General features: G+C 35.2%; 1 pseudogene; it reads right to left on the minus strand.

Moving 5' to 3' along the window:
* The window catches only part of LOC120158826, a 79,140-nt pseudogene that overhangs the window by 28,093 nt on the left and 29,460 nt on the right, over positions 1 to 21,587 (minus strand).

A 21,587-nucleotide genomic window follows, 5' to 3' on the forward strand; every position in this document is an offset into this window, starting at 1 on the left:
CATAGTGCACAACCTCATAATACACATACCTTGGTTCTCTGTATGGTACCATGGGCTAATGAACTTACTAAGGCGAACTTATGAATGTGAATTTGATAAGTATATGTGTAAGAAACATGGTTCTGGTTATTGCATTGTTTACACATCTTATCATTGACCCATTTTTTTGGCAATTACTTTATATTTATCGATATTATTATTATATTGCCTCACTAAGTCGATGACTTAGCGTGTGAGTGTTTCACACGTAGGATCCGATAAAGTAGACGATCGAGGTTAAGCAGTTGGACAACATTACTCCTGCAACTATCAGATCAGAAGCAACTTAATCAGTAGGTCATTTTGTTATAAAATGGATGTTGGCATGTAACTAAAGAGTTAAGTGTGTATGCTCTGAATATTTGGTAAATTTATATTACCATATGTATATTATTGTATTTTTCGTATATAAGTTCAAATATTTGCTATTATTTGTAATGAGTTGTGTTTTAAAAGTCAATGTAATCTCTGACTCGTATCCGGGTTGGATACGGGTTGGGGGTGTTACATTAATAGTCAGAGCTATGGTTTAGCCGATTCTAGGCATAAACCAGAGTCTATAGAGTCTTTAAATGGAATACATGCCAACAAATACTGAGAACTTCTGATCTGGTATAGTATGAGTATGTTGTTTTGCTAATAGAACAATGAGTTTATTCTTATTAGATGTCCAGACATAATAGCTCCCGAAGTGAAGCGGGAGAAGATAGGCCTGCTGAAAGCAGTAATTCACCTGCCCTGGCCAGGCAAGGTGAAGAACAGGCATCTCAAGGAGTGCATGTGCAAGATCAAGATATGTTCTTCAGAACGTTAGACGCTATTCTAACGCGTCTTCAACCTCCTGCTCCACCAACTCAAAGGATTAATGTAGCAAAAGAGTTGAGAGGTTTAGGAGCTCACGAATTTAAGGGAGAAACCGAAGAAGGTCCGGTTGTGGCAGATCTTTGGTTAAATGATTTAAAAATCATGTTGGAAGGTCTCCACTGTCTGAAGTGGAGAAGTTAGATGGAGCGTCTCGTTGTTGAGGGGTCAGGCGAGAATATGGTGGACGAACGTCACCATGAGGATGCCTAGTGACCAATTGACTTGGTCTTTATTCTTAGATGAATTTAAAAACAAGTACATTGGAGATCAACTTATTCGACAGATAAAGCAGGAGTTTTTGAATTTGAAACAGATGAATCGCTCTGTATATGAGTATGAATGTGAGTTCAACAAGTTGAGTAGGTTTGCATCCGAACTTGTGCCTACTGAAAAAGAGGCTTGTGAATGGTTTGTGGAGGGTTTGCGCCCTAGATTGAAAGAGATGCTGATAGTATTGAATTTGTCCTCGTTCCAAGAGGTGATCAATCGTGCCAAGGCTCTTGAAAGAGCTCAGAATGAGAGATTTGGGGATTTTAGAGTTCAGACATCAAAGAGAACGGGTGCTTCTTCTAGCTCAACACCATCAAAAAGGGGAAGAGACTCAAGATTTCGATCACAAGCTAGATCAGAATCAGTTGCATCGTCTGCTAGGGGAGGAAGTCAGGCAAGACCTAGACAGACGCAGTCAGTGGGATTTGGTGTTGGGAGATCTACTCCGAGTCAAGCGAGATAGTGTCAGCACTGTGGGAAAAACCATTTTGGGGCTTGTCGGATGGCTACTGGGACTTGTTTTCGATGCGGAGATGCCGTACATTTTATCCGGGATTGTCCATTGATGGTTGGTGAGCCTGCACCATCTGAAAGAGTTGGTTCTTCCTCACAAAGAGGACGAGGAAGAGGCAGGGGAAGGAACTCGTCTGAATTCTCTGCTCAACCTGAAGTTCGGTCAACCGCACGGGTGTACCATCTAAAGACAAGTGAAAACCGTGATGACCTGATATTATAGCAGGTACTTTTCAGCTGTACGATAAATAGTATTGGTACTGATTGATCCGGGTTCAATTATTCTATATTACAAGTAAGTTAGAAAAGGAATTGAGGATTCCCTTAGAAGCTACGAGTAATTAGATTATAGTAACAAATCATTTAGGCCATAGTGTCGGGTGAATAAAGTCTGTAAGGGGTGTCCCTAAAGGTTCAGGGAATTGAATTCCTGCTAATATGATGGAATACCCTTTGAAGAGTTTGAAGTGATTTTGGGAATGGATTGGTTGTTCCGTTACTATAGAGATGTTAATTGCAGATTGAAAAAGGTAACCCTAAAAAGTCCAGGAGGAACAGAGATAAGTGTGAGCAGTGAAAAGTTTAATCCCTTAGCAAATGTAATATCAGTAATGTCAGCTAAGAAACTATTGCTACAAGGATGTCAAGGATTTTTTGCAAATGTGATAGATTTAAGAGCGATAGAGAAAGGGCTAGAGGAGATTCCAATAGTTCAAGAATTCCCTAAAGTTTTCCCGGCTGAGTTGCCAGGATTACCTCCAGATAGAGAGGTAGAATTTCAAAATGAAGTAATGCCAGGAACCGCTCCAATTGCAATGACACCTTATCGGATGGCTCCGAAAGAATTGTAAGAGTTAAAGAATCAACTGCAAGAGTTGTTAGGAAAGGAATTTATTCGACCAAGTGTATCACCTTGGGGAGCTCCGGTGTTATTTGTTAAGAAGAATGATGGATCAATGCGTCTCTGTATTGATTATCGACAGCTTATAAGGTGACCTCAGAACAAGTATCCCCTTCCGCGCATTGATGACTTGTTGATAAGTATCCCCCTTCCGCGCATTGATGACTTGTTTGATCAACTAAAAGGAGCTTCGGTATTTTCGAAGATCGATCTACGTTCGGGTTATCATCAATTGAAGATTCAGGAGAAAGATATTCCGAAGACAGCTTTCAGAACGAGATATGGTCATTATGAATTCATCGTAATGCCATTCGGAATAACGAATGCACCAGCTGCTTTCATGGATCTCATGAACATGATTTTTAGCCCTATTTGGACCAGTTTGTTGTTGTCTTTATTGATGACATACTGGTTTACTCGAAGTCCATTGAAGCACAACGCACATCTGAGGCTAGTTTTGCAATACTCAGGGAAAAAATCTCTATGTGAAATTGTCCAAATGTGAATTCTGACTAAACGAAGTAATTTTCTTGAGGCGTGTGATCTCGGCAGTTGGGATTAGAGTGGACCCTCAGAAGGTTAAAGCTATAATGGACTGGGAAGTACCTGATGACTCAAAAAGAGTTGAATTTGAGGCAACGTAGATGGGTAGAGTTCTTAAAAGATTATGATGTGATAATTGACTATCATCCCGGAAATGCTAACGTGGTAGCAGATGCTTTGAGTAGAAAGACGTTTGCAGCTTTACGAACTATGGACGCAAGATTATCTTTAACGGGAGACGGTGGTCTTTGTGCAGAGTTAACACTTAAACCAGCATGGTTGGAACGAATAGGAGAATTGCAAAGTAAAGATGAACGTGTTTGAAAGAATTGAGCAAGTAAGAGCAGAGATTAAAGACTTTGAGGTTAAGTCAGATGGAAATCTATATTGTAAAAGAAGAATTGTAATACCCGACAATGACGACTTGAAGAAAGAAATATTAACAGAGGCTCATTGCAGTCCGTTAACGATGCACCCGGGTGGAACCAAGATGTATATGGATTTGAAGGATCGATTTTGGTTGCCAGGGATGAAACGAAACATCTCCGAATTTGTGTCTAAGTGGTTGATATGTCAACAAGTCAAAGCTGAGCATTAAGTTCCGTCAGGATTATTGCAACCGCTTGTCATTCCTCAATGGAAATAGGAAAATGTTACGATGGATTTTGTTTCGGGGTTACCCTTGACTCCGAACAAAAGAGAATCAATCTGGGTAATTAATGATCGATTAACTAAGTCAGAACATTTTCTCCCGGTTAAAACAGATTTCTCTATGGAAAAATATGCAGATCTCTATATTAGAGAAGTTATTAGATTGCATGGAGTGCATGTTTCCATAGTCTCTGATCGAGACCCTCGATTCACTTCTAGATTCTGGAAATCTTTGCATGGAGCGTTGGGGACTCGTTTAAACTTTAGTACGGCTTTTCATCCTCAGACTGATGGGCAATCAGAGAGAACTATTCAGATATTGGAAGATATGTTGAGAGCATGCGTAATGGAATTCAAAGGATCATGGGAAAAGTATTTGCCGCTGGCAGAGTTCTCTTACAACAATAGTTATCAGTCTAGTATAAAGATGGCCCCATATGAGGCATTATATGGGAGGAAATGGCGTACTCCATTAATTGGTATGATCAAATCGAAGTATTCTTGGTCCGAATTTAATTCAAGATGTAGAACAAAAAGTTCGAGAAATTCAGCATAACCTCAAATTAGCCTCTGATCGGCAAAAGTCCTATTCTAATCTTAAAAGAAAAGAGATTGAGTTCGAGGTTGGAGATAAAGTTTTCCATAAAGTATCTCCTTGGAAGAAAGTATTATGTTTCGGTCGGAAAGGAAAGTTAAGTCCTAGATTCATTGGGTCATATGAGTTGTTAAGAGAATAGGACCCGTGGCCATATCAGTTATCCTTGCCACCGAAAATGGAGAAGATCCTAACATCTTCCATGTGTCCCATGTTACGAAGATATAGGTCGATCCCTCTCACATCATTGCACCAGAACAAGTAAAAGTCCAATCGGATTGACATATGAGAAGAACCAGCGAGATATTGGCTTTTGAAGTCAAACAGTTAAAAAGTAAGACAATTTTGTTGGTCAAGGTTCTTTGGAGATATGCGACTTCAATCTCCCCATCTGTTCGTACAATGAAAATTCGAGGACGAATGTTTTTTATGTGATGGAGATTTGTAACATCCTCCATACCGGGTTAGTGATCAAATTGTGAAATTATAAAATTCAGTGACCAAAGTAGATAAATTGAATAGTTGAAAGATTTAATGGGAATGTTTTGTGTAGGATCAATTAACAAAGGAGGAACTAAAGGGGTAAAGGAGTCTTTTAATAGGGAAATAATTAATATTAGATGAGGATATTTAAATCCACGTGGAAGGCAAATGAAGAGAACAAAGTTTCCAGATTCTCTTCTTCTTCACTTCTTCTTCTCCATTGAGAGACCAAGCTAAAAGTGAGTTTCTTGTTGATTAAATTCTTGATGAATTTAAGGTTTCTTATTGATCCTTAGTTGATAACTAAGCTTAAGGAAAGCTTAGATTCTTAAAACCATAAGAGAGAATATGAAGAATCAAAGAAAGGAAATAGAAAAGTGAAATCTTGGATTAGAGTTTCTAATAAGAATTAGAAGTAGAATTTGACTTGTCATAAAGCTAACTAAGAAGTATGAGGTGTTAGAATTCAAATTAGAACATGTTGGAATTTGGGTTAGATTCTTAAATTCTACATGGAGAATTGGATTTTTAAGTTTCAAAAGTATGGAATGGATAATAATTAGTTTAAGTAAGAGTATGCAAGTTAAGGATATCTAAAGGGGAAATATAAGTGTTAAGTAGACTAAAAGAGATTTTCGTGCTAAATGACAATTCTGGGCAATGTGCATCGATGCACATTCATTGTGCACCGATGCATCGATGATAAATCCCAGAAATTGTTTAAGGTGCATCGATGCACATGCAGTGCATCGATGCATTAATTAAAAAAACATCGAATAGGATTTATGCATCGATGCATAAGGAGTGCATCGATGCATCCCAATTAAATACAAACATCGAATAGGATTTATGCATCGATGCATGGTGTAGTGCATCGATGCATACCTCCATTAAAAGATGAAAATGGCTTTTCTTTTAGCCTAAGAAATGATAGTTTAGAATATATTAATTAGTATACTGATAAGTATCAATGAATTACTATGTAGATATCGAGCCTAAACGAGTTCCGGAACCATCAACAAGTAGGATCAATCGAGGGAAAGACAAAGAAATCTAGGTGAGTGCATATGCATAGCATGAATATGTATTTTATTCAGTTCTAGACTTGTGATAAGTATAGATTCAATATTTTGATACATGATAGTATTTCATATTATGATATATGACATGAATCCATACCATATGCATTATGGGACATGCATATGCAAAAACGTATATGAGTATGTGATAAAGTATGAAAATAATATGTCTACGTGATACAAATAAGATAAATTGTGAAAGCCCATGTTATGTAAACGAGAACTATAGGTATAGTTGGCATGCCAAGGGTAGAGGGTCTATGTGGTCCTTCGGGACATATATGTATTCTTTGGAACATGTGTGAGGTCTGGTGAGACACATACTTGATCCTTGACATATGTATATGATTCTTAAGGAATGATATGTGGTCTTTCGGGACATATATGTATTCTTTGGGACATGTGTGAGGTCTGGTGAGACACATACTTGATCTTTGACATATGTATATGATTCTTAAGGAATAATATGTGGTCCTTATGGACATTATTATATGGCACTACGGTGCAATTCTACGCGGCACTCCGGTGCAATTCTACGTGGCACTTAGGTGCAATTATATGAGCTGTGGTGACAGCATAGTGCACAACCTCACAATACTCACATACCTTAGGTTCTTTGTACGGTACCATGGGCTAATGAACTTACTAAGGCGAACTTATGAATGTGAATTTGATAAGTATATGTGTAAGAAACGTGGTTCTGGTTATTGCATTGTTTACATACATCTTATCATTGCAACCTATCTTATTTTGGCAATTACTTTATATTTATCGATATTATTATTATATTGCCTCACTAAGTCGATGACTTGGCGTGTGAGTGTTTCACACGTAGGATCCGATAAAGTAGACGATCGAGGTTAAGCAGCTGGACAACATTACTCCTGCAACTATCAGATCAGAAGCAACTTAATCAGTAGGTCATTTTGTTATGAAAATGGATGTTGGCATGTAACTAAAGAGTTAAGTTGTGTATGCTCTGAATATTTTGGTAAATTTATATTACCATATGTATATTATTGTATTTTTCGTAATATAAGTTCAAATATTTTGCTATTATTTGTAATGAGTTGTGTTTTAAAAGTCAATGTAATATCTCTAACTCGTATCCGGGTTGGATACGGGTTGGGGGTGTTACAGGGTATCCCCGTTTAGCATAAACGATTATTAAACGGGTATTGGGCTGGGTATCGAGCCGAATATATATATTTAAATTAAATATATAAATATTATATATATTTTTTAATTTAAATTAAATTTATTAATATTATATATATATATATATATATATATATATAATTATTTTTAATATTTATCGGGCCGGATATCGGGGCGGGGATTACTAAACCCGTCCTAGTCCCCATTTAACATAAACGGTTTTTCCCCGTCCCCGTACCCATTTAGCATAAACGGTTTTTCTCATCCCCGTTTAATTCGGTTTTCTGTTTTCCCCGTCGGATTCGGATTTTTTTGCCATCCCTACTCACAAAATTAAACAAAAGTGGGGATAAAGAACATCCTTGTCTTAACCCCCTAGAAACTTTAAAGCTTTGTGTAGGAGAACCATTAACAAGCACTGAGATTGAAGTTGTATTCAAACATCTTAATATCCATGATCTCCATCTTTAGCTAAACCCCATACACTCCATAATTTGTATTAAGATACCCCAATCTAAAGTATCATAAGCTCTCTTAAAGTCTACTTTGAACACAATGCCTTCCCTTCTTTTCCTCATCAAATAGTCAATGGCTTCATTAGCTACTAAAGAGCAATCACAAATATGCCTTCCCGGGATGAAAGCAAATTGAGAATGACCAATCAACCCTCCTATACACATCCTTAACCTTCTTGACAAAACTTTAGACAAGATTTTGTATAATCCCCCTACCAAACTTATAGGTCTGTAATCTTCAATACTAACCGGATTCGACTTCTTTGGAATAAGAGTAATGAAGGAATGGTTCACACCTTTACCGAACTTCTTCCCATCATAGAATACTTTGAAAAACTTCTGAATATCTCCTTGCAAAACCGACCAAAATTTCTTTTAAAAGCCCATATTCAATCCATCCAGTCCCGGAGCTTTGTTGCTCTCCGATGACCCTATTGCCTCCCAAATTTCCTCCTCAGAGAAATTCCTTTCTAAGAGTGCAACATGATCCTCCTTGAGCCTGTTAAAATTCATATGCAACTTCTCCACCTCAATTGTTGGCTTGGCATTGTAAGCATCCTTAAAAAACTCAAAAATGAACGTTTTGATCTTTTTTGAATCCTCAATCAAAATACCTCCCACATCCAAAGTGTTGAGAGCATTGATCCTCCCTCTATTAGTAGCACATTGGTGAAAATACCTCGAATTTCGATCTCCATCCTGAATCCAATTCGCCCTTGATTTTTGGAACCAAATTAATTCTTCCTTTCTGTACAAAGACCATAATTCAGTTTTTTCTTTTGCAATATCCACCATTGAAACCAACGAATTACTCTGTTGTATTTGTGCTTCTTGGTTCGAAATTAACCTCTCCTTGCTGTCAATCAATCTTGGTAACTGCAATCTGCTTTCATTAGACCATATTTTGATCACTTCCTTAGTTTCTCTAAGTAACACTTCAATGCTCGACCTCTTCCTCCTCTTCAAAACTGAAATTTTCCTTTCAACCGCTTATTTAAAACCCTCCTCGACCATGATGTAATTGAAAAGTCTGAAAAGTTTCAGTCCCCAGTTTAACTTACTGGATTCCAACGCCACATCATTATGATCCGAGAGAGATTTTGGTAGTAGTGTCTGAACTACATCCAGGAATAGACTTAGAAAATTGTTGGAAACTAGAAATCTGTCCAATCTCACAAAAGTAGGATCTTCCCTATTGTTACCCCAAGTGAATTTCCCTCCAACCAAAGGAAGATCCAATAATTCTGCTTGAAACAGAAAATCTCTGAACAAATTGATCGAATTTTCGTTCAGTAATTTTCCCATCTTCTCGTCTTGTGATAAATGAGCATTAAAATCTCCAACTACACATAATGGACAGTCCAAAGTCGAAATATAACTGATTAATTCCTCAAAAAACGCCTTTTTTCGATTCAACAGAAGGCCCATTCACATTGATAAAACAACATTCATCTTGACTTTCCTTAACTACACCTTTCAGAGCTACAAACCTATGAGAAATTTTCAGCAAATGAGGAAAAAACAAGTTCTCATCCCATAAAGTGAGTATTCCTTCTGATGCTCCCTCTGTGGGATACTCAACACAACCACCAAGAAATTTACCCCCCAACTTCCTTCTCATAGACTGGTTTACCAACTCCAACTTCGTTTCTTGTAGAAAAAAAAAACGAAGGTTTCTTATTCAAAACCACCTTCTTCATTGCCCTAGCTTTTTCCTTCCTCCCTAATCTCCTAACATTCCAAGTGACACAAGAAACAGCTACCATTAAATAAAAATAATCACCTTCGATAGAAAGGTAGGATTAATTCCCGCCTTCCTCACGCCTAGTATCCAAAAACTTCTCGGCAAAAGCCTTCTTCCCCCCTTAAAATGAACACCCAGCACTTTGCTGACCTCCCAAGTTAATTCCAGTTCCTCATTTTCTAACGAAAATTCGACTGCAGAGAATCCCTTCTCCGATTCACCTCTTTTACTTTTCTTATTTGACCTGCTGTAAACTCTATTGCAAAAGATGGTACCAGCATAATTCGAACGGCTTCGAATTGTAGGAGGAGAAGAAGAACACCTCCTGGTAGGCAATTTCCTTACTTGTGAACCACTAGAGACTTCCTTTACTGAACCATCTTCTATTGTTGTTTCCTCTAAAAATGTATGCTGTAGGACTCCCCCATTCTTCACCTGTAATTCTTTCTGAATATCACCCCCAATTTACTTATTTTAAGAGGCTTATTACCAACTCTATTTGAACTTGGACTTCCTTGAACAGGCCCACTTACCTCTATCGTACCCATTCTAACATTAAACCCATTCTCTTTGTCAACATTTTCTTGCCCCAAGGAGACATCCCCATGCTCAAGCCCCTTTCTCTTCCATCAATAAAGTCCCCCAACACTTCCTGCTGACCTGGATCTCCACCTGGTACTGTCTCCACAGAACATAAGTTAACAGCCCCACTACTATTAAATACTTCTTTCCCTATGACACACCTATTGACAAGCATGCCACTCCCATGTGGAGAATCTAAGACCCATGCTTCTACCCTGTTATGAGAGCCTGACATCGTCTGGCTACCCATTTGCCCATCCTGACCTTCGACACCATCCCCTTGTTAACAGCCCCACTACTATTAAATACTTCTTTCCCTATGACACACCTATTGACAAGCATGCCACTCCCATGTGGAGAATCTAAGACCCATGCTTCTACCCTGTTATGAGAGCCTGACATCGTCTGGCTACCCATTTGCCCATCCTGACCTTCGACACCATCCCCTTGGCTCCAGTCCGACAAATTCCGCCCAAGGATCCACTGTTCTTTCCTCTTCAACCACATCTTCTAACACCGAGAAAAAATCTTCACTTCTTTCTACCTTAATTTTTATAGTAAACGACCTTCTATAAGTATTAATTGAGACCTGGGGTGGTATATCGAACGGACTTGCAACCCTTACCAGCATATGAGCCACTCTGCAATCCACTCTTTGAATAGTTTGTTCCTGAATCTTCACGAGTTTGCCCCATCTCGATGCTAAACTTGTGAAAAAAGAAACTGACCAGCAATTTAAAGGAACACCAATCAAAGAAACTACACAGTAAGTTAATGGAACATTATTCTCGTCCATGACAGGCTCCAACCTTTTGAACCAGAAGGATAAAGCCTCCCACTTATCTTTCATCGTTGCAACTTTTTCCTCTACTGTTCGAAAAACTACTAAACATGCATTTTTTGCACGACCCCACCTTACCACCTTAACATTGATTCCTTCAGTTCTTAAAGCCCTCTGCACGAAGTCAACTTCAAGGATCGCCTTACAAATTCCTGTTAAAGACGATCTCAACCATGTCCTTTCCTCCATTGGAATGAAAACTTCCAGAGGCTTCTTCACCTCCCTCTTATCTCCAAAACTACCCACCTTTGGGCCCTCAACTTTTTTAACTCCCACTACCGTATCCTTATATGACCTACCATCATAAAACTTGTTCAGCAACTCCTTCCCACCACCATCAACTAGAGATTTTGAACTTCTCCCAATTTGCTCCTCTGCTCCTGCAACTCTAGCCCCCACCACGCTATTACGATTCGAACTCCTCGAAATACTCTTCCTCTTTTTTTTTGATAGAAGTTGGAGGTCTCATTAAAAACTCCCTTCGTTAAATACTCTTCCTCTAATATTTCGCAATCGACACCGTTATTCTCCTCCCATCGACTAAGACATTATTCATCCTTTCCTTTACATAAAGCAAATCCTCTTTATTTGCAAAGTACACAAAAGCAAACATATTATCCTTATAATTTGGTCTCCTATTAACAAACGAAATGAACACCTTAATCACTTTGCCATGATAACTAAAACGTTCCCATAACACACTTCTATGCACTCTCCTACTAAGGTTGTCCACGAATGCTACCCATGAAACTCCTCCAGGCACTGATCTACCTTTGTATGAAGAAACAAGATGCGTAGAAACTTCGCTAATTTCCTGTAAAACAACATTCAGCATTACTCCAGAGGGAGTAAAGTATTTCTCTTCCAACATTTTGTTTTCTGTTTGAACTTCCAAAAGAGGGAATCAAGCACTCTTCAAGAAGTCATATGTTCTCTTAGCTTAAGCTGACAATTAATTAAAAGATAAAAATGATAATACTTATTAAACAAAAATAATTTTAATTTGTTCTAGTTTTATGAACAACAATTTCAAATAGGAAAACCATTTTCTGGAACAAAATAGAAACAAGTTAATTAAACTTAAGAAAGCAATATTATCATATATCAGATATCAGATATCAGATATCAACAAGGGTGTACTTGCAACATAACTCCTGCCAGCAATCTAAACCTTCTGAGTGATAAGACCTCATTACTGCCACTTATATGCATATTTTATTTCTTATTTTGGTCATAATATGATAACATTTTCTTTTTTTTATAGGAATTGTAGGCCTCGTTAAAAACATCCCTTTTATATTACTCCAAAAGGAGTAACTAGCGGAAAGAGAAAAAGAGTGCCTAAATTTATTGAATAGATTAACTATTACAATAACATACACCAATATATTAAGAGCAACAGAAAAAAAAAACTACAATCCTTAACACTCCTTAGGGAAAAAACTTTACAATCAACTACCTCGTTAAACTATTCCCCCACCAGCACCACAACAGAGATTGTTCTGCAATATCTTGACTGTCTACCGATTAAATTATTTATTCCATAAAAACAAAAGAAAAGAATAGGTTATTAAAGGAAAATACCATACAAGAGAAAAATGACAACCAAATGAAAACGCTTACCTCCCATCATAAACAAGGGTAAGCAGTAGTAGTTCTCCAGTCTTTGTTGATAGCAAAGCTACATCATTTAATAACCAAGTTGCATTAGCAACATCCACTTCTACATTGAAACTTGATCTTGGAAGTTCTTGACTAAAATAATATACAGAACACAATCAGTGTTAAAGGCCAGAAAGAGGAGCTAAGGTGAAACAAAAGCAAAGAGAATTTTGTTAGATGCTTAACATGTTTAACATTTATATCAAATGCCACTAACAAAATAGACCATTGAGGAAAAAAGCGAGATATTAATCAATTAATGCCATGGTTGCCAAAACCAACATGAAATTACTAAAACAAATAAATGAGTCCAACAACTCATCAAGATTGATCAGATAAACATAAATACAGTGATGACCATGCTCACACAGGAATGCGAAGGGCCTAAGGTACTAATTTCATATACCAGCATGTGCAATCCACCACCTTTCTCAAAGAAATAATTGATACTGACAACTTGGACATGCTATCATTCTATGAAACAAGCATGGCTAAACACACACTCTATCACTTGCACCATTGTTGTAAAGCACATTGACAGTTGCAACTGTTGAGGTGACATATCAATAAAGATGTCAATAGAATTCAAGATTAAATTCCAAGAATTCTTGGATAATGGTATTTATTTCAGATAAGACTTATAGGAATTTATTGATGATGTGATACACATTTTAAGCCCTTGATTGAGAAAAAAAAATTGGGGGGGATGGGGAGGTTACAAACAATGCCTAAATTAGAATGGAAATCCCAATTCTTTGAGATTTTAATTTCAGAAACAACTAGATTATATACAATAATACAAATGCCAGTCAAAAGCAAATTATGCAAGAACAGTGTCATATTGTAGGTGCAGGTACATAATAGGACCAGGTGAATAAACATTTGTGTTTGTGTGTGTTTGAGAGAGAGAGAGAGTCATGACCTGTTATCAAAAGAAACATCATAACTGTTCAAAGCAAGTGCACATGAAGCTGACTGCAAAAACAGACTTGCAAGTTATAGGATTATTAAGGATAAACTAGAAAAAATTATATAATGTGGATCACTATATCAAAACTTTAGCAAAACGTAATCTCATAAAGAAGTACTAGACCAGTTCAAGTGTCTGGACAAGGAGAGATCTACCTGGCTATGATAATGAATTGTATTTGCACTAATCCAACGAACACCTCCAATTGGTGATGGAACAACAAGTAGCTTATAAGCATCATGAGGAAGATTCTGAAAAGAAAAAAAGAAATATCGAAAATCATAAGAATGGCATTGGGAAGGACTGTGCACAACCTGTAGGTTATGCGATAGATAAGGATAATTAATTAGGATTTTAATATACACTAACTCTTAGAAAGTTAGATAAAGATAACTACTAAGTAGTTTAGTTTAAATTAACTCTTAGAAAGTTAGATAAGGATAACTACTAAGTAGTTTAGTTTAAATTAAATAGTTGTTCTCACCTACTATATATACATATTAAACTTGTAATCTATTGTTACTTGAATATACGACAGTGAAGTTTTTCACTTTTTCTTACCTTTGTCATTTAATTTATTTCATCATCCAATTCCTTTTACTTCACTTTACATTAGTCCTATTTTCAACATGGTATCAGCTAGGTGACCAATCCTTCACCTAAAGCTAGCCGATTTTTTTTCCTTTTTTTACCCTAAATCTAGCCGTCGATCATGAATTCCACCACTTCTTCATCGGAGGTCACTTTGGAATTCCTCATTAATTCACCCCATTCTGATGTTTCTTCAGCCTCTATCACATGTCATCTATTGAATGGTGACAATTATATCCCTCACTCTCAAAATCTTCTCATTTGGTTTGTTTTCAGAATATGAGAGAGAGAAAGCTAAAAATTCTCTCAACTTTCCCCTCGTTGGAAAAGGAACCCGCGACGGAGCTCGCGATGGCGAGCGGCAGTGCACAGCGGTTCCGGTGACCGGAGGTACCCAACCTCCCTCAAAATACTTCTCCTTTCACTCTCAACCTATTCCCCAACTTAACTTAGCTTAAAAACACTTCTCAAGTTATAGATCTAAAGGTTTATACATATCAAAAGCTTTGAAACTTAACGTCCGGTGGCTTTCTCGATCGGCTTTGGATCTCCAATGTAAGTCTCTCTTCCTCCGAATCCTCCTCTGTTTTCCGAATGCTTCCTCTGGTGTCTCTCCGTTTTGCTCCTTGTTTTTTTTTAATTGAAAAGATGAAATTTTTCATTTTATGACTAAAAGGAAAATTTACAAATGGAAAGGGTTTTATCGAGAGATTTACTCATGCGCCAAATTCATGAAATCCCCACCTCTAAAAACGGCGCCGCACATATGGTTGTTTTTAACCCAAACGCTAGGGTTTTGAAACCCACATTTCATTTCTTCATTTTGCTCAAAGCCAAAAAAAAATCCACATGCTCTAAGGAGCCCCTCTTGGCCGTGTAGTCCATTAGTCATGGACACTGGCGACGGCCGACCACGGTGGCCAGGAATGGTCCAAGAGTCTCAGAAGATTATATTATTATTATTATATTTATTATTATTAATAAAATTATTACATGTGTTTGCAGGCCCAGACTTAGAGCCAATACAAGCAGTCCAGATGCAATATTTACAAGACCCCAAATAGGCCTAATAACTAACCCAGTTTAGATTAGGGTTTTAAAACCCTAAACTAAACCTATCATCCAACTGTTGTCGCTGCCAACATCCAAGACGCCGCCGAGCATGTTCCAGCCACTACCAAACACTCCAACCAGTTGCCGAGCTTTCAAGCATCCTTCGAACCACCAGAGATCGTCACTCCTTACGCCAAATAGCACCAAAATCATACCAAATAAATCCACTAAAACAAATTAAAATTCCAGAAATTATATTGTGCCTTACCACTGCCCGAATTAGTGGAAAATCCACCACGAAATACACTAAAAAATCCAAATAAATCTATAAAAAAAAATTAGTGTTACCCTACCACTAATTGAATCAGTGGAGAAACCATAACCGAAAATCCACTTAAAATCCATTATAAATGGATGCACAATCATTCGGTAAGGAAAAAAACAATGACCAAAATGGAGAGACACCAGAGGAACAATTCGGAAAACAGAGAATTCGGAGGAAGAGCGACTTACATTGGAGATCCAAAGTCGATCGGGAAAGCCACCGGACGTTAAGTTCTTGTATTTTATTTCGGATTTAAACTATGTTATATTTATAATTTAGTCCTCAAGTTTTTTATTTATTATATTTTAATCCTAAATTTTTTTTAGATTATTTTCATTTTTTAATACTTATATTATTTAATATTTTCAATTTTGAAAATTTTGTTCATTTTTTATTTATATTTTAATACTTTAAATTTTTATTTTACCATTTATTTCTTTAAATGTTAGATTTTGTTATTTTAGTCATTAAAGTTTTTATTTTTTTATTTTAAATTTTGTAAGTATATAATTTTATTATTTCATTTCCTTAATTTTCTATTTTTACTATTTTTGTATTATAACTATCTATTTTTATTAAAATATTACTTTAAACTTTAAGTAAATAATATTAATAATATATTTATGTTTGTTAATTGATATAGCATAAAAGGAATCTTTTCTTTATTAAACCCACTAAACATAGTTTATAAATCATTCACTAAATTACCAAAAGATTAGGTAATCCACGTTTTGAAGCTAGTGGAAGTTTACATATTTTTAGGGAAAATAGGTTATTTTATGTAAACAATATTGTTTATGCTCATTAAGTTAATATATATTTATATATAAATGTTTGTTGCATATATGATGGCCTTTTTATGTCTTGTATCACGTGTAATACACTAATTATGTGTTAAAGTGGCTTTGATATTATATATATAAAATTTATATATCTATATTTTGTATAGAAGCATTAAGTGTTCTGATTAAATTTTTATTTGTACTACTTTGGTATTTTTATTATTATTATATTTTTAAAACCACACTTTTATTGGATCAAAAAATAAAATTAAATTCGAATTTGTAAATTTCTTTGCAAAGACATTAATTAATCGATTAGTTACAGATTTAGGGCATTATGGGGGTGTTAATCCTTCCCCACGCAGCCGATTCCCGAACTCATTTTCTGGTAACAAATACCTCAATTTGTTATTTTAATTAAAATTAATTTTTATAAAATGACAAAACGTTTTGGGTGCCTAATCACACCCTAATTAAGGATTGGAGGCGACTCTTAGAACTGTATGTTTTTTTATCGTAAAGGAATTTCCAAATTTTAAAAAACGAGAGGTTTTTTTAAATCACATTCACTTTTAAATTAAATCTAATATGAAGAGAATGATTAATAATTGGTGTGGCTTTTAAAATCTCATCCGGGAAAAAAATCGTTTCGACAGTTTGGCGGCTCTGCTGGGGACTTATTTTAGAGAGTCAGACCGATAGTCGATTAATTAATTGCCTTTGCAAATAAAATTAGTACGTTTTAATTTGGTTTATGATCCTTGGTATGTTTCAATTTTTTGTTTGCATTTTAATTTGTAATTTGATTAACAAATAAATAGTTGTATTAACGTGTGATTTACATGTTTCAGTTTTCTGACATTCACTTTAGTATGTTGATTTTCTTGGATCGAGGCAAATGATTATGAGTTTCCCTCACTGTCGCTATAACCATTCGATATTTAGAGCCTTCTAACTCTGCTCTGTCCCGTTAGGTAGAGGTGAACGCTACGCTTACATGAGAAAATTTGTTTTTCTCCGCATGGGCTTTAACAAGTAACCTCTGGGGTACATGCCTTATGTTTATGAGCGAAACATTGAGTTTTCTCGCATGGACATAGGGAAATGTATCCTCTCGAACTGAATTTGACCAACGAGGAAGAACTCATCCAACGAGGAAGAATTTCATAATGAGAAGAACTTGTTCAACCTTGCATCAGTGTTTTCAGTGAAGAGTTCATAATGAGAAGAACTCATCCAACAAGAAAGAAGAAGTTCATAATGAGAAGAACTTGCTCAATCCAACAACGATGAAATAATGGACAGAAACTGGTTGTCTTTTTCATCTTTGCCCTATTCTTGTTAACACAATAATGTGCAAAGAGGGGCAGCTGTAGACACCAGTTTTTGATCAAGATTAAAAACATATATTATATTTATTATTATTATTATTATTATTATTATTATATTATTATTATTATTATTATTATTATTATTAATAATAAAATTATTACATGTGTTTGCAGGCCCAGACTTAGTTATTATTAATAATAAAATTATTACATGTGTTTGCAGGCCCAGACTTAGAGCCAATACAACCAGTCCAAATGCAATATTTACAAGACCCAAAATCAACCCAATGACTAACCTAATTTAGATTAGGGTTTCAAAACCCTAAACTAAACTATCATCCAGCTGTTATCGCTGTCATCGTCCAAGACACCGCTGAGCATGTTCCAACCACTGCTAAACACTCCAGTCGGTTGTCGAGCTTCCAAGCTTTCTCCGAACCACCAAAGATCGTCACTCCTTACGCCAAATAGCACCAAAATCATACCAAATAAATCCACTAAAACAAATAAAAATTCCAGAAATTATATTGTGCCTTACCACTGCCCGAATTAGTGGAAAATCCACCACGAAATACACTAAAAAATAAAACAAATCTAAAAAAATAGTGTTACCCTACCACTATTCGAATCAATGGAGAAACCATAACCGAAAATCCACTTAAAATCCATTATAAATGGATGCATGTAACCATTTGGTAAGGGGAAAAACAATGAGCAAAACGGAGAGACACCAGAGGAAGCATTCGGAAAACAGAGAATTCAGAGGAAGAGAGACTTACATTGGAGATCCAAAGCCGATCGGGGAAGCCATCGGACGTTAAGTTTCAAAGCTTTCGAAAGGTATAAACCTTTAGATCTATAACTTGAGAAGTGTTTTTAAGCTAAGATAAGTTGGGGAATAGGTTGAGAGTGAAATAAGTATTTTGAGGGAGGTTGGGTACCTCTGGTCGCCGGAACCGGTTTGCGCCGCCGCGGGTTCCTTTCCCAACGAGGGGAAAGTTGAAAGAATTTTCAACTTTATCTCTCTCATATTCTGAAAACAAACCAAATGAGAAGATATGTGGATTTTGGCTTTAGATTTCATATATATATATATATATATATATGTATATTAACTAAAACTACGTCGTTTTGGGATTAGGTTTTCCCCTGAAATTAGTGATCGAGTTAACCACACAATGAGGGTCTCTTCTTTGTAACATTTGCGTTTTGGTCACTAATGAAGTTTATTTCCTTGTGATTTGGGTCTGTAATTCTCGTTTTATTTATTTTGATTACTTATTCTATATTTTGTGTTAAATTTCGAATATGACATGCATATTTTATTATTTTTTAGTCTTGTTATTTTAGTATCGTTAATATTTGATTTTGGTGATGAATTTTTTACATTTTCTATTTTAGTCATCAAATGAAAGTTCTTACATTTTATTTTGGATTTAAACTATGTTATATTTATAATTTAGTCCTCACATTTTTTATTTATTATATTTTAATCCTAAATATTTTTTAGGTTATTTCATTTTTTAATACTTATATTATTTAATATTTTTAATTTTGAAAATTTTGATCATTTTTTATTTATAATTTAATACATTAAATTTTTATTTTACCATTTATTTCTTTAAATGTTAGTTTTTATTATTTTAGTCATTAAAGTATTTATTTTTCTATTTTAAATTTTGTAAGTATATAATTTTATTATTTCATTTCCTTAATTGATATAGCATAAAATATTATTTCATTTATTTCTTTAAATGTTATTTTAGTCATTAAAGTATTTATTTTTCTATTTTATTATTTTACTATCTATTTTTAATAAAATGTTATTTTAAACTTTAAGTAAATAATATTAATAGTATATTTATATTTGTTAATTGATATAGCATAAAAGAAATCTTTTCTTTATTAAACCCACTAAACATAGTTTATAAATCATTCACTAAATTGCCAAAAGATTAGGTAATCCATGTTTTGAAGCTAGTGGAAGTTCACATATTTTTAGGGAAAATAGGTTATTTTATGCAAAAAAAATATTGTTTATGCTCATTAAGTTAATATATATTTATATATAAATGTTTGTTGTATAAATGGTGGCTTTTTTATGTCTTGTATCACGTGTAATACATTAATTATGTGTGTTAAAATGGCTTTGATATTATATATATAATATTATTATATTTATATTTTGTATAGAAGCATTAAGTGTTCTGATTAAATTTTTATTTGTACTATTTTAGTATTTAATTATTATTTTTTTTAAAACCACACTTTTATTGTTTTATGGGATCAAAAAATTAAATTAAATTCGAATTTGTAAATTTCTTTGCAAAGACATTAATTAATCGATTAGGTATCGATTTAGGGAATTGTGGGGGTGCTAATCCTTCCCCACACGCAACCGATTCTCGAACTCATTTTCTGGTAACACATCTCATTTTGTTGTTTTAATTAAAATTAATTTTTATAAAATGATAAAACGTTTTGGGTGTCCAATCACACCCTAATCAAGGATTGATGGCGACTCTTCGAACTGTATGTTTTTTTATCGTAAAGGAATTTCTAAATTTTCGAAACGAGAGGCTTTTTTAAATCACATTCACTTTTAATTTAAATCTAATCTGAAGAGAATAATTAAAAATTGGTTTGGCTTTTAAAATCTCATCCGGGAAAAAAATCGTTTCGACGGTATTGTATTGCCCTCCTTCCTTCTTCATTGGCAAACTGAACAAATGCAAAAGTTGAATTTTTATATTTTGGTTTCTTTGTAAAATTTGGAATGAAGATCCGCACAACATGACCATAATGATGAAATAATTCCCTTAACGCTCCTCTTGATACCCTTTTACTAAGATTGTCGACGAAAACAGACATCTCTCCTCGGAGGAAGACTGTCCTTTCACTCTTTCTCTCTCTACGTTTCTGACTCTCTCATTCATGAGTTTTCAAGCGTACCGATAGGTCAATTTAATTATTTTTCAAATACAGATTCAATAACCATGTCTCAAATAAAAGCCGTGAAATAGGTAACTGCTCAAAAGCACAAACTTTTGTGTTCGATAAATACCCAGAAGCTTTGAAGGGGAGGAAAGAAGAAATTGGTTTAACTTGGCCAAATCTCACTTATAACGTAGGGTATGTTGCTCCAACTCTTCTTGAAGTACTTGTACTTGACACTTGTATCCATAACAAGGATATTGGGATATGATCTCCAAGGATCATCCAAATACTTGGAAAAACTAGAAAAACCTGACCATGTCATATACATACCCATATCCAAAAGTTTGACCCGAGCCCGAGTAAAATATATATTGTTGGAATTTCTAAGATTAAGGACAGATTACTTACCATTGTCCTAGGAGTTACCTTATAAAATAGGATCTAATCTTAGTCACTGATTCTTAGGGAAGTTATTTATTTTTAGGGATTTTTTCCTTATTTGTTCTTAGTCATCTCTACAAAGGCTATAAACTAATTAGTAAGAAATAACAATCTTTTTTCTAAGTTTGTTCATGACATCAGAGCTTTAGGAATCATTTGATCATGTTCCTTTCATCTCTAATCTCTCCTCTCTTTACATCCCTCACATTTAATCCTTCTTGTCTCTTCGGTTTAATCATTTTCCCATGGGAGATATAGGTGAAACTCTATCTAAAACTGAGACCTCACAAATGACTCAGAATATTAATCAGTGAACCACTCAAGGTGACCTTAATTCCTCCCTTATAATCACCAAGCATTGACTAGATGGAAAAAATTCCTTACAATAGTCTCAATGGAAAGCCATATAAGTCGCACCTATCTCTTCTTCAAGACTGCAAAAAGACATGTGGGATGCAATCAAAGAAAACTACTCGGATCTTGGAAACGCCTCCCAAGTATTTAAGATCAAGCTGAAGTTAAAGGATATCCGACAATGAACACTTGAAGTAACTCACTACTACAACAATCTGAAAATTTTGTGGCAAGAGTAGGATATGTACTACGTGGCAGACTAGGGTGAAGGCGTGGAACACCAAGTTTATGACTCACCTCAACAATGAACGTCTCTATGAGTTCCTAGCAAGACTAAACCATGAGTTAGATGAGGTCCATGGA

Source organism: Hibiscus syriacus, unplaced genomic scaffold (assembly GCF_006381635.1).
Source record: "Hibiscus syriacus cultivar Baekdansim isolate YM2019G1 unplaced genomic scaffold, ASM638163v2 tig00111330_pilon, whole genome shotgun sequence".
Classification (NCBI taxonomy): domain Eukaryota; kingdom Viridiplantae; phylum Streptophyta; class Magnoliopsida; order Malvales; family Malvaceae; genus Hibiscus; species Hibiscus syriacus.